This window comes from Mustela nigripes, chromosome X, assembly GCF_022355385.1.
Source record: "Mustela nigripes isolate SB6536 chromosome X, MUSNIG.SB6536, whole genome shotgun sequence".
Lineage (NCBI taxonomy): Eukaryota > Metazoa > Chordata > Mammalia > Carnivora > Mustelidae > Mustela > Mustela nigripes.
In genome coordinates this window covers 63,324,123-63,336,461 of record NC_081575.1, presented here as the reverse complement: position 1 = coordinate 63,336,461, position 12,339 = coordinate 63,324,123, and the positions used below count along the sequence as shown (strand labels likewise).

Here is a 12,339-nt window from a genome sequence, read left to right as displayed (position 1 = left end):
AGCAAATAATCCAAAAATTTGTATGGAATCAGAAGAGACCCCGAATTGCTAAGGAAATGTTGAAAAACAAAAATAAAACTGGGGGCATCACATTACCTGATTTCAAGCTTTATTACAAAGCTGTGATCACCAAGACAGCATGGTACTGGCATAAAAACAGACACATAGACCAGTGGAACAGAGTAGAGAGCTCAGATATGGACCCTCAACTCTATGGTCAATTAATCTTCGACAAAACGGGAAAAAATATACAGTGGAAAAAAGACAGTCTCTTCAATAAATGGTGCTAGGAGGGACACCTGGGTGGCTCAGTTGGTTAAGCAGCTGCCTTCGGCTCAGGTCATGATCCCAGCGTCCTGGGATCGAGTCCCACATCGGGCTCCTTGCTCGGCAGGGAGCCTGCTTCTCCCTCTGCCTCTGCCTGCCATTCTGTCTGCCTGTGCTCACTCTCTCCCCCGCCCCCTCTCTGATAAATAAATAAAATCTTTTAAAAAAAAAGAATAAATGGTGCTGGGAAAACTGGACAGCTATATGTAGAAGAATGAAAGTTGACCATTCTCTTACACCGTACACAAACATAAACTCAAAATGGATAAAAGACCTCAACGTGAGACAGGATTGCATCAGAGTCCTAGAGGAGAACATAGGCAGTAATCTCTTCGATATCAGCCACAGCAACTTCTTTCAAGGTATGTCTCCAAAGGGAAAGGAAACAAAAGCGAAAATAAACTTTTGGGACTTCATCAAAATCAAAAGCTTCTGCACAGCAAAGGAAACAGTCAACAAAACAAAGAGGCAACCCACAGAATGGGAGAAGTTATTTGCAAATGACAGTACAGACAAAAGGTTGATATCCAGGATCTATAATGAACTCCTCAAACTCAACACACACAAAACAGACAATCATATCAAAAATGGGCAGAAGATATGAAAAGACACTTCTCCAATGAAGACATACAAATGGCTATCAGACACATGAAAAAATGTTCATCATCATTTGCCCTCAGGGAGATTCAAATTAAAACCACATTGAGATATCACCTTATACCAGTTAGAATGGCCAAAATTAGCAAGACAGGAAACAACATGTGTTGGAGGGGATGTGGAGAAAGGGGAACCCTCTTACACTGTTGGTGGGAATGCAAGTTGGTGCAGCCTCTTTGGAGAACAGTGTGGAGATTCCTCAAGAAATTAAAAACAGAACTTCCCTATGACCCTGCCATTGCACTCCTGGGTATTTACTCCAAGGATACAGATGTCGTGAAAAGAAGGGCCATCTGTACCCCAATGTTTATAGCAGCAATGGCCACGGTCGCCAAACCGTGGAAAGAACCAAGATTCCCTTCAGTGGACGAATGGATAAGGAAAACGTGGTCCATATACACTACGGAGTATTATGCCTCCATCAGAAAGGATGAATACCCAACTTTTGTAGCAACATGGACGGGACTGGAAGAGATTATGCTGAGTGAAACAAGTCAAGCGGAGTGAGTTAATTATCATATAGTTTCACTTATTTGTGGAGCATAATAAATAGCATGGAGGACATGGGGAGTTAGAGAGGAGAAGGGAGTTGGGGGAAATTGGAAGGGGAGGTGAATCATGAGAGACTATGGACTCTGTAAAACAATCTGAGGGGTTTGAAGGGGCGGGAGGTGGGAGGTTGGGGTACCAAGTGGTGGGTATTATAGAGGGCACGGACTGCATGGAGCACTGGTTGTGGTGAAAAAATAATGAATATTGTTATCCTGAAAATAAATTTTTAAAAAAATCTTTAAAAAAAAGGATTATTCACCATGATCAAGTGGGATTTATTCCAGGGCTGCAGGGTCAGTTCAATATATGCAAATCAATGTGATAAACCACATTAACAAAAGAAAGGAAAAGAATCATATGATCCTCTCAATAGATGGAGAAAAAGCATTTGACAAAATACAGCATCCATTCTTGCTTTTAGCAATTAAGGTATAGATAGAACATACCTCAAAATCACAAAGCCCATATACCAAAGACCCACAGCCAATAACCTCAATGCAGAAAAAAGGATAGTTTTTCCTCTACGGTCAGGAACAAGACAGGGATATTCAGTCTCACCATTACTATTTAACGTACTACTGGACGTCTCAGAAATCAAACAAAAAGAAAAGACATCCAAATTGGCAAGAAAGAAGTCAAACTTTCACTATTTGCAGATGACATGATACTCTATGTAGAAAACCAGATGGGGTGCCTGGGTGGCTCAGTGGGTTAAAGCCTCTGCCTTCAGGTCAGGTCATGATCCCAAGGTCCTGGGATTGAGCCCCGCGTCGGGTTCTCTGCTTAGTGGAGAGCCTGCTTCCTCCTCCATCTCTGCCTGCCTCTCTGCCTACTTGTGATCTCTGTCAAATAAATAGATAAAATCTTTAAAAAAAAAAAAAGAAAACCAGAAAGATTCCACACACACAAATGCTAGAACTAGTACATGAATTCAGGAAAATCAATGTACAGAAATTGGATGCATTTCTATACACCAATAATGAAGCAGGAGAAAAAAATAATCAAGGAATCACTCCCATTTACAACTGCACCAAAACCCATAAGATACCTAGGAATAAATCTAACCAAAGAGGTAAAAGATCTGTACTCTCTAAACTATAAAACACTGATGGAAGAAACTAAAGAGGGTGCAAAGAAACAAAAAAACATTCCATGCTCAAGGATTGAAAGAAGATACATGGTTAATATATATTTATTACCAGGAGCCTAAGTCCTCTCAGTGTAGGAGGATTCTTCAGCCACTATGTCAACTGGCACAGATCTTTCTCTTTCTTCATATGATGAAGACCAGGAATCTAAACTTATCCCAAAAGCTAGAGAGGAGGGGCACCTGGGTGGCTCAGTGGTTGGGCCGCTGCCTTCGGCTCAGGTCATGATCTCGGGGTCCTGGGATCGAGCCCCACATCGGGCTCTCTGCTCAGCAGGGAGCCTGCTTCCTCCTCTCTCTCTGCCTGCCTCTCTGCCTGCTTGTGATCTCTGTCAAATAAATAAATAAAATCTTTAAAAAAAAAAAAAAAGCTAGAGAGGAACTGTTTGTTCCCATTGGAATGGTGTCATCTGTAGCAATTGTTGCATAGGGATTATATAAATTGAAGAGCAGGGGAAATACTAAAATGTCTGTTCACCTGATTGACATGTGTTTGACAGCCCAAGGCTTTGTTGTGGGAGCAATGACTCTCAGTATGGGCTATTCCATGTATAAGGAATTCTGGGCAAATCCTAAACCTCAGAAGAAGAGAAACTGTCTCGATTTTGTTGGTATTGCTTGCTTTAGTTAGGCATCTCACGTTGAGTTTATATGTTTACGTTGAAAATAAATTGTTTGAATGGGTCAGACAATTAAAAAAATGTTGGTATCACAATTACAGACATCAAGCTATATTACAAAGCTACAGTGATCAAGACAGTATGGAACTGGCACAAAAAAAGACACTTAAATCAATGGAACAGAATAGAGAATTCAGAAATGGACCCTCAGCTTTGTGTTCAACTAATCTTCAACAAAACAGGAAAGAATATCCAATGGAGAAAAGACAGTCTCTTCAACAAATGGTGCTGGGAAAACTGAAGAGCAACATGCAAAAGAATAAAATTGGACCACTTTTCTACATCATATACATAAATAAATTCAAAATGGATGAAAGACCTAAATGTGAGACAGGAAACCAACAAAATCCTAGTAGAGAACACAGGCAGAAACCTCTTTGACCTCTGCTGTAGCAACTTCTTACTAGACACGTTGACTAGTGGCAAAGGAAACAAAAGCAAAAGCGAACTACTGGGACTTCATCAAAATAAAAAAACTTCCACACAGCAAAGGAAACAATCAACAAAATTAAAAGGCAGCCTATAAAATAAGAGAAGATATCTACAAATGACATATCTGATAAAGGGTCATTAATTTGATAAAGGGTCAAAATCTATAAAGAACTTATCAAACTGATCACCCAAAAAAATGAATAACCCAGTTAAGAAATGGGCAGAAAGCATGAAGAGACATCTTCTCAAAAAAGACAATCCAGTGCGGTTGGTAAGTGCCTTTATCTCCTCACTATAAACTTGTATGGCACAGGATACCTCACCTTCCTAATGGTGTCTAAAGTTGTAGTATACACTTATCTTTATGATTGTTTTGTTAATGTTTTACTCATGTTATAAGGCTGGGTCCATGTGTTCTTTCGCTCAGCATTTTGTATCATTACCTAAACAATAAATGATACATAGTATCTGCTCATTAAATAATGAAAAAATTTAAATTTGAAAATACTTTATTACAGTAAACTGTTTAATATTTTAAAAATATAAAGTATGAAAAAATAAAGTCATGGTATCAATATTCAGACAAAAATCTGACCAGCAGACATATGAAAAGATGCTCAACATCACTGAATGTTAAAAATAGCTATCCTAAACATACAAACGCCCAGCAGACCTATGAAAACACGCTTGACATCACTGATCATCAGAGAAATACAAATCAAAACTTCAATGAGATAACACCTGACACCTGTCAGAATGGCTAAAATTAACAACACAGGAAACAATGGATATTGGCGAGAATGTGGAGGAGGAGAAACCTCTTACACTGTTGGTGGGAATGCAAGCTGGTGCAGCCACTCTGGAAAACAGTATGAAGGTTCCTCAGAAAGAGAAAACAGACCTACCATATGACCCAAAAATTATACTATTAGGTATTTACCAAAAGGATATAAAATTACAGATTTGAAAGGGTACATGCACCCCAATGTTTACAGCAGTATCAACAATAGCCAACTATGGGGAGAGCCCAAAGGTCAATCCACTGATGAATGGATGAAGAAGATGTGGTGTACACACACACACAAACACACAGACAAGAATATTACTCAGCCATAAAAAAGAATGAAATCTTGCCATTTCATTGAAATGGATGGATCTAAAGTATGTTATGTTAAGTGAAATAAGTTAGTCAAAGGAATACAAATACTATATGATTTCACTCATATGTGAAGTTTAAAAAAACAAAACAGATGAACATATGGGAAGGGGGGGAGAAATGTGAGGATAATAAACCAAAGGAGACTCTTAATGACAGAGAACAAATGGAGGGTTGATGGAAGAAGGCAGGTGGGGGATGGGCTGAATAGGTCATGGGTATTTAGCAGAGTACTTGTTGTAATGAGCACTGGGTTTTATATGTAAGTGATCAAGCACTAAATTCTACTCCTGAAACCAGTATTATACTATTGTGTTAACTAACTGGAATTTATAAAAATCTGAACAAAAAAGAGTATTCTACCAACAATGCTATCATTCACAGAAGGATAGATAAAGAGCTCCCAGACAAATAAAACTTAAATTCATCACTACTAAACCAGCCCTACAAGAAATGTTAAGAGGGATAATCTGAGTAAGAAGGTTATACCCTGAGGAGTAAGAAGAAAGGAAGCACAAAAGCAGTAAAATTAAGTAAATATAATAGAAGAATTCACAAAATAAAAGGATGAAAAATAAGATACCATACATGAAAACATGGTGGGGTGGGGAGAAAAGTAAAACTTTAGTGCGTTAGGAATGGGTTCAAACTTAATCAACCATCAGCTTATATTCAGAAGATGATATATATAAGCATAATGGTAACCACAAGTCAAAAGCTGGTAAGGGATACACAAAACATAAAGAGAAAGGAGTCCAAGCATATCACTAATGAACAGAAGCAAACAATGAGAAGAGAGCAAGAGAAGTGAGACGGAAGTACTACAAAAACAATCATAAAATAGATAGCAACATGCCAATAAATACATAACTATTTAATAATTACTTTGAATGTAAATGGACTAAATGCTCCAATCAAAAGACATAAAAGTGAAGGAAGCAATAATAAAGCAAGATCCATCTATGTGCTACCTACAAAAGACTCATTTCAGACCTAAAGATACATTCATGTTGAAAGTGAAGGATGGAAAAACATTTATTATGTGAAAGGAAGTGAAAAGAAAGCTACACTAGCAATATTTATACAGGACAAAATAGACTTTAAAACATCGACGGTAAGAGACAAAAAAGGAGACTACATAATCATAAAGGGAACAATCCAAAAAGAAAATGTAACAACTGCAAATATATATGAACCCAACATGGGAGCACACATAAAAACAAAGCAGCTAATAACAAAACTAAGGAAGCAATTGATAGTAATTCAATAATAGTAGGGGATTTAATTTACATCAATAGATCATCCAAACAAAAAATCAAAAAGTAAATAGTGGCTTTGAAGGACACATTGGAACATATAAATGCAATAGATACATTCAGAACATTCAATCCTACCATCAGAGACTATGGACTCTGAAAAGCAATCTGAGGGTTTTGAAGGGGCGGGGGGTGGGAGGTCGGGGTACCAGGTGGTGGGTATTATAGAGGGCACAGGTTGCATGGAACATTCGGTGTGGTGCAAAAATAATGAATATTGTTATGCTGAAATAAATAAATAGATAGATAGATAAAACCTTTAAAAATAAATAAATGAATAAATAAGGTTTTCAATTAAAAAAAAAAAAAGGAACATTCCATCCTAAAACAGCAGAATACACATTCTTTTCTCATACACATGGAGCATTCCCCAAAACAGATGATATGTTAGGTCACAGAACAAGTCTCCAAAAATTCAAAAAGGTAAAAGTCATACCATGTAACTTTTCTAACACTAGCACTATGAAACTAAAATCAACCACAAGAAAAAAATGTGGAGAGTACATAAAAACATGAAGATTAGGGGATACCTGGGTGGCTCAGTGGGTTGTAGCCTCTGCCTTCAGCTCAGGTCATGATCCCAGGGTCCTGAGATCGAGCCCTGCATCAGGCTCTCTGCTCAGCAGGGAGCCTGCTCCCCCCCCCCCCCCCCCTGCCTGCCTCTGCCTACTTGTGATCTCTGTCAAATAAATAAATAAAATCTTTAAAAAAACATGGAGATTAAATAACATGCTAATAAACTGTAAATGAGACAAACAAACAAGAAATCCAAGAAGAACTAAAAATAAATGTAAACAAGCGAAAACAAAAACACAATAGTCCAAATCTTTTAGACGCAGATGTTCCAAGAAGGAAGTTTATAGCAAAACAGACCTACCTCAAGAAGTATGAAAAACCCCAAATAAACTTACACCTAAAGGAACTCGAAAAAGAATAACAAATTAAACCCAAGTAGCAGAAGGAAATAATAAAAAATAAGAGCAGAAATATGGGCACCTTGGTGGCTCACTCGGTTGAGGGCACAACTCCTGGTTTAGGCGCAGGTCATGATCTTCCCAGTTGGAAGATGAAGACCTGCATCAGGCTCCCCACTCGTAGGGGGGTCTGCATCTCTCTGCCCCTCCCACTGCTTGCACGCATGTGCTCTGTAAAATAAGTAAGTAAATCTTTAAAAAAAAAATAAAAGCAGAAGTAAAAAAGAAACAAAATACAACAGATTACTGAAACCAGGAGCTGGTTGTTTGAAGAAATCAACAAAATTGAAAACCTTATCCAGACTCATCAAAAAATAAAGAGGGAGAACACAGAACTGGCAATGAAAAGAGTTGAAATAACAACCAACGACACAGAAATACAAAGGATTATACAATAATATTATGAAAAAGTATATGCCAACAAACTGAACAGCCTACAAGAAATGGAAAAACTCCTAGAAACATAATCTCCCAAAAGTGAATCAGTAAGAAATTTGATTTGGGCAGACTAATACCAGCATTAAGACTGAATCTGTATTCAAAAACAACCAACAAAAATCCACAATCAGATGGTTCACAGGTGAATTCTACCAAACATTGAAGAGTTAATACTTATTCTTCTCAACTATTCCAAAAAGTAGAAGAGGAAAAAAGCTTTCAAACTCATTCAATGAGGCCAGTGTAACCCTGATACCAAAACCAGATAAAGCCTCCACTAAAAAAAGAATACCTACCACAGGGCAATATCCCTGGTGAACAGAGATGCAAAATTCCTCACCAAATATCAGGAAAGTGAATCCAACAATACATTAAAGAATCATTTACCATGATCAGGCAGGATTTATTCCTGGGATGCAAGGTGAATCAATATACACAAATATGTCAATGAGATACATCTCATTCAATACAGAAAGGATAAAAACCATATGATAATATCAAAAGGTGCAAAAAAAGGATTCGACTAAGTATGACATCCATTCATGACAAAAACACTCAAAGTAGGTTTAGTGGGAACATACCTCAAAATAATAAAGGCCATTTATTAAAAAAAAAAAAAAACATAGCTGCCATCATCCTTAATGGGGAAAGAACTGGGAGCTTTTCCCCTAAGGTGAGGAACAAAACATGGGATGTCCACCCTCACCACTATTACAGAATATAGTACTGCAAGTCTTAGCCATATGAATCAGAAAATAAAAAGAAATATAACCCATCCAAATTGGTAAGGAAGTAGACAAACTTCTACTGTTTCCAGAAACTCTAAAGACCAAAAAAAACTAGTAAAATTGATATACAAATTTAATAAAGTTGCAGGATATAAAATCAATCTGTAGAAGTCTGCTGAATTTCTATGCACTAATAATGAGGTACTAGAAAAAATTTTCTAAAACTAAAAAATAATCCCATTTATAATTTTACCAAAACCAAAAAGAACCTAGGAATAAACCTAACCAAAAAGGCAAAAGATCTGTGCTCTGAAAACTAAAGAACACTTGTGCAAGAAAGGACACAAGGAAATGGAAAAGCTTTCCATTCTCATGGACTAGAAGAACATACATTGTTAAAATGTCTATATTAACCAAAGCAATCTACACATTTAATGCAATCCCTATCAAAATACCAACAGCATTTTTCACAGAACTATAACAAACAATCCCAAAATTTGTACAGAATCACAGAAGCCCCCAAATAACCAAAGCAATTTTGAAAAGGAAGAAAAAAACTGAAGGTATCAAATCCCAGATTTCAAGATATACTACAAAGCTGTAGTAATCAAAAGTTTGGTTCCGGAACAATAAAATACACATAGATCAATGGAATATAATAGCCCAAAAATAAATCCAAGATTATTTTTGCAATAGGAATATGCAATGGGAAAAAGTCTCTTCAACAAATACTGGGAAAACCAGACAACAGTCAAAAGAATGAGGGTGCCTGGGTGGCTCAGTAGGTTAAGCCTCTGCCTTCGGCTCAGGTCATGATCTTTGGGTCCTGGGATGGAGTCCCGCATGGAGCTCTCTGCTCAGCAGGGAGCCTGCTTCCTCCTCTCTCTCTGCCTGCCTCTTTGCCTACTTGTGATCAATATCTATCTATCTCTCTCTCTATCTCTCTCTCTCTCTCTGTCAAATAAATAAATAAATAAAAATCTTTTAAAAAAAAGAAAAAGAATGAAACTGGACCACTTTCTTATACCATACACAGAAATAAACTCAAAATGCACTGAAGACCTAAATGTGAGATCTGAAACCATAAAAATCCTAGAAGAGAACACAGAGTAATTTCTCTGACATCCACCACAGCAACATTTTTCTAGGTAAGTCTTCTGAGACAAGGGAAACAAAAGCAAAAATAATTTGATTTGTAGTACAAAACATAATCTTCTGCACAGCAAAGGAAACAATCAACAAAACTAAAAGGCAACCTACTGAGTGGGAAAAGATACTTGCAAATGACATATCCAATAATGGGTTAGTATCCAAAATATATAAAGAACTTACACACCTCAACACCAAAAAAAAAAAAAAAAAAACCCACACAGATAATCCAATTTAAAAATGGGCAAAAGACATCAAGAAAATTTTTTCCAAAAAATACATAGAGATGGCCAACATGAAAAGATGTTCAACATCAACTCATCGTCAAGGAAATGCAAATCAAAACCTCAATGAGCTATCACCTCACACCTGTCAGAATAAAAGAAATTTAAAGCACAAGAAACCACAAGTGTTGGCAAGGATGTGAAGAAAAAGGAACCCTTGTGCACTGTTGCCAAGAATTCAAACTCTGCAGCCACTATTGAAAACCATATAGAGGTTCCTCAAAAACTAAAATTGGAATTACCATATGATCCAGTGATTCCACCACTGGGTATTAACCCCGAAACACAAAAACATTAATTTGAAAAGATATGTGCACACCTATGTTTACTGCAGATTATTTACAATAGCCAATATATGGAAGCAACCCAAGTGTCCATCAATAGATGAATAAAGACAATGTGGTATGTATCTACCATGGAATATTACTCAGCCATAAAAAAGAATGAAATGTTACCATTTGCAATAACATGGATAGATCTAAAGGATATAGTGCTAAGCAAAATAAGTCAGTCAGAGAAAGACAAATACTACATGATTTCTCTTGTATGTGGAATTTAAGAAACAAAACAAAGAAAAAAAGTCACAAACTAAAAACAAATAGGTGGTTACCAGAGGGCAGGTGAGTAGGTGAAGTAAGTGAAAGGGACTAAGAGCACTCTTAATGTGCAGAATTGCTGAATCACTATACTGTACACCTGAAAATAATATAAAACTGCATTTTAGTTATACTAGAATTTAAAAATAAATTAATAAAAAAACAAAACTATCAATATCAATTCATGAAAATATTAACACAGATAGCCACTTTTCTCTGTGAAAGGGCCTGTAACCAAAGATGTCCTGGTGGCAATGAAAAGAACACTGTACAACCAGATGTTGTTTTCTAAATAAAGTATCTCACTAAAAGGAACTGGAACTCCTTGGAGAAATAACTGATTTCTGGGCCAGGTAAAGGACAATGCAAAATATACATTCAACATCTTAAGAGGGCAGAAAATAACGAAGTGCTCTAGGATGGTGATGCGTAAAAGGGTTAGCAGGAGCCATAAAGAAGGGCCTCCCACTTGCCAAGAGTGATACAAAAGAACACTGAAATAATGATAGAGATATCAACAAAGAAAGAATATTAGCATATACAAATTAAACAAATGAAGAGAGAATAGAATGTAAAGCCCTCTCATATACTTATAGCAATATATCAACTAAAACATATAAATAATAAAAGATTATTCAGCATTTGGAACCCATCAAAGTAATATATCATTCAGCCAAGAATCATGAATGGATACTATAGTATGCAGAATTTCTACATATGGCCCCCAAGATTTCATGCTCCCTAATCTCCAGAACCTAGGAATGTGAGGAAATGCCACTTCCATGACTGTACTATGTAAAATAGCACCACTGACCTTAAGAATTGGAGGGAGGGGTGAAAGGAATTTGGCTAGTGTAATCACATAAGTCTTAACAGTAGATAAATTTCTCCAGATGATGGCTGATGAAGCAATCAAGAGTTAGATTCAAAGCATGAGACTCAACGTGCTGGCTTTGAACATAGAGGGGGCCATTAGAGAAGAAATACAAACAGCCTTAAGCTAAGACAGAGGAACCTGGCCAACATCCAGCAAGAAATGGGAACCTTAGACCTATAACCACAAGGACTTGAATTCTGGCAACAACCTAAATGAGCACAGACATGGATTTTTCCACAGAACTTTCAGAAAGGAACATAGTCTTAATGATATGTTAACTTTAGCCTTGTGATACCCTAAGGAGAGCCCAGAAAGGCTCACTGGACTCCTGACCTACAGAACTGTGAAATGATACATTTGGATTATTATAAGCTGCCATGTTTGCAGTTATTTGCAACAGCTAGGTTTCTGATCCACTCTATCTTTTCTCCCTTCTGAGATACTAATTACACATATGGCTGAACTTCTTACTGTGGTCTATTTCTCTTATACTTTTTGTACATACTGTATTTGTAGTGCAAATGCATGTGCGTGTGTGGGGGGTGTGTGTGGGTGTGTGTGTATTCAGCTCTTACATATGTAGTCACCCTTGAAAACCTCAAAAATGATCACCACATGATATAGGACACTTACAAAGGAGAAAAGGAGGTAGAAAGGAGGTATTGAGACATTTTTGTTAAGAAAAAATGCACCAGGGCGCCTGGGTGGCTCAGTGGGTTAAGCCGCTGCCTTCGGCTCAGGTCATGATCTCGGGGTCCTGGGATTGAGTCCCGCATCGGGCTCTCTGCTCAGCAGGGAGCCTGTTTCCTCCTCTCTCTCTCTCTCTCTGCCTGCCTCTCTGCCTACTTGTGATCTCTCTCTGCCAAATAAATAAATAAAATCTTTAAAAAAAAAAAAAAGAAAGAAAAAGAAAAAGAAAAAATGCACCAATTCTATTCAGAGAAGTTATGAACAATGTAAAAATTTAACTCATAGAGGTCCCTGGGTGGCTCAGTGGGTTAAAGCTTCTGCCTTCAGCTCAGGTCA

At 37.3% G+C, this 12,339-nt stretch overlaps 1 protein-coding gene and 1 pseudogene across 4 annotated transcripts in view; one reads left to right on the top strand and one right to left on the bottom strand.

The window, feature by feature from the left end:
- ATRX (ATRX chromatin remodeler) overlaps positions 1-12,339 on the bottom strand; it is a 301,682-nt gene that overhangs the window by 235,139 nt on the left and 54,204 nt on the right. The gene's annotated exons all lie outside the window — the stretch shown is intronic.
- Positions 2,780-3,314, top strand: LOC132007642 (HIG1 domain family member 1A, mitochondrial-like; annotated as a pseudogene).